Here is a 2,735-nt window from a genome sequence, read left to right on the forward strand (position 1 = left end):
ATCTTGTAAATTTTGATTTCACCTTCGGTCTTCCATTCCCTTATCATGTGAAATTGCCTCATGACATGTTTGACCTTCTAATGTTCCCTTGGTCTCTGGCCTGAGCAATAGCCCCATTGTTATCACAATAGAGGTCTATTGGTCTCTTGATAGAGGGCACAACACTAAGTTCACCAACGAACTTACGAATGAAAACTACCTCCTTAGTTGCTTCTAAGGCTGCGAAGTATTCGGTTTCAGTTGTAGAATCTACAATCATGCTTTGCTTAGCACTCTTCCAACTAAACGCCCCTCCATTTACATAGAACACGTATACTGATTATGACTTGAAGCCGTCTCTGTCAGTTTGGAAGCTTGCGTCGGTATTACCTTCAACAACCCAGTCCTTACTTGCACCACAGACCAGAAATTAATCCTTGTTCCTTTTCAGGTACGTTAGGATATTCTTGGCCGTAGTCCAATACGCCTCTCCTGAGTTTGATTAGTATCGGCTTGTAGCACTCAAGGCGTACGATACATTTGGCCTTGTACATATCATGGCTTACATGATCGATCCAATAAGAGAAGCTGGAATCTGATTCATTCTGAGCTCATCAGGTGTCTCCGGACACTATTTCTTGCTGAGAGTTATGCCATGAGACATGGGTAGGTGGCCTCTCTTGGCTTCCACCATATTGAATCGTGCCAGTACCTTATCAATACAAGTACTTTGGCTCAATCCAATCATCCTCTTACACTACTAGAAATAGGCCGTTTTTCGATGGAATTGTTTCGACGGACTTAAATTCTGTCGGAAAATTCGAATATTCCGACGGAATTTTTGTCTGTTGGAAAATTCCGTCGAAAAACTTACGTTGCGACGGATTATTCCCTCGGAAATATTCTGACGAAATTTTTTCCATCGGAATTTTCTGCTTCCAACGGAATATTCCCTTGGAAAATATCTACCGATGGAAATTTCCGTCGGAAGCTGTAAATTCCGAGGGAAAATAAATCCCTCGAAACATATTAATTTCCTACGGGTTTTAATTCCGTAGGAAATTTTCGACGGATTTATTATCCGTCGGAATATTCCGACGGAATTTTACCCTATTTCGACGGAATTTTACCCTATTCCGACGGAATTTTATTAAAAAAAAACAAAATCTAAAAAACACGGAACTCACCTAACATCCCCCCTAATTCTATTTCTTTCCTATTCTCTCTCCACGCCCCTCTTCTTCTTCTCTCTCCTCTCTCCTTTCTCTTTCTTTCCCTCTCCTCTGCATATCTGCCTCCTCTTCTTCTTCTTCTTCTTCTTCTTCTTCTTCTTCTTCTTCTTTCTTCTTCTTCTTCTTCTTCTTCTTCTTCTTCTTCTTCTTCTTCTTCTTCTTCTTCTTCTTCTTCTTCTTCTTCTTCTTCTTCTTCTTCTTCTTCTTCTTCTTCTTTCCCTTTAATTTCTCAGCCCTCCTTCTCTTCTCATCCCTCCTTTTTCCCCCTTTCTCTTTCTTCTCGATCTCCTTATCACTCCTCTTTGCAACACCACCACCATTACAACAACCACCGTCCGCAAAAACCGCCAAGAAGAACACCACCGCAACAACCACCGGCTACATCAAGGCCGCACAAGAACACCACCACCGCAACAACCTCCGACAACACCAACACCGAGAATAGATCTACATTTAATTTTGGTTAGAATTAGATCTAGTTTTATTTTGTTAAATTTCCAATGTATAACTTTTTTTTTTGAAATAATTGTATATTTAAGTTAAATTTCTGCTAAATTTCGAATTGTTAAATTTCAATGTATATTTTTGTTAAATTTCGAATTGTGTTGATTGTAGATCTATTTATTTAATTTTTAATTTATGTTTTTTTTTATTATATGTTATGAATTTTGATTAATTTTTTTTTTCACGGGTTAGGGGTTTTTTGGTGGGTGGTGAGGTGGGTTCGGGTTGGTGGGTTATGGTGGGGTAAACCGGATTATTAGCGGTGGTGGGTTAAGGGTGTGGTTAGGCGTGGGTGGTTAGAGTGTGGTTAGGCGTGGTGGTTAGGCAGTGCTGGGTTAAGGGTGTGGTTATACGTGGTAGGTTAAGGGTGTGGTTAGGCGTGGTGGGTTAGGGTTTGGGTTAGAGGGTTTTGGTGGGTTAAGGCGTGGTGGGTTAAGGTGGTGGATCTGGTGGGTTAGGGTTAGGTGGGTTAAGGTGGTGGTTTACGGTGGTACGTGGGCCTGGTGGGTGAGGGCGAGGTAGGTTTTTTCCTTTTTTTTTATTTTTTTTCCGGCAGGTTCCGACGGAAAATTCGTCGGGAATTTCCGACGGATTTTCCGACAGGCTATTCCATCGGAAGGTAAAGTTTAAAGACGGAAACAGTTCCATCGAAACTTTGCGACGGAATTTCCAATTAAGTCAAACTTGACTCCGATAACCATAAATTCGTTTGAAATTCCATCGGAATGGGCCTTTCCGACGGAATTTCCCTCGGAATATCGCGAAATTCCTACAAAAGGTAATGCGACGGTGTCTTCCGACGGAATTCCGTCGGAGATGGGCATTTCCGACGGAATTTCAGGGTTTTCCGACGGATTTTTTCCATCGTTGATTGGTTGTTTTCTAGTAGTGTTAGATCTATCCCTATAGATCTTGATGCCCAAAAATGTATTGTGCCTCTCTCAAGTCCTTCATTGAAAAAAACTTTCCAAGCCAACTCTTTTAGAGACTCAAGCATCGGAAGGTTGTTTCCAATGAGCA

Source organism: Chenopodium quinoa, unplaced genomic scaffold (assembly GCF_001683475.1).
Source record: "Chenopodium quinoa cultivar QQ74 unplaced genomic scaffold, ASM168347v1, whole genome shotgun sequence".
Classification (NCBI taxonomy): domain Eukaryota; kingdom Viridiplantae; phylum Streptophyta; class Magnoliopsida; order Caryophyllales; family Amaranthaceae; genus Chenopodium; species Chenopodium quinoa.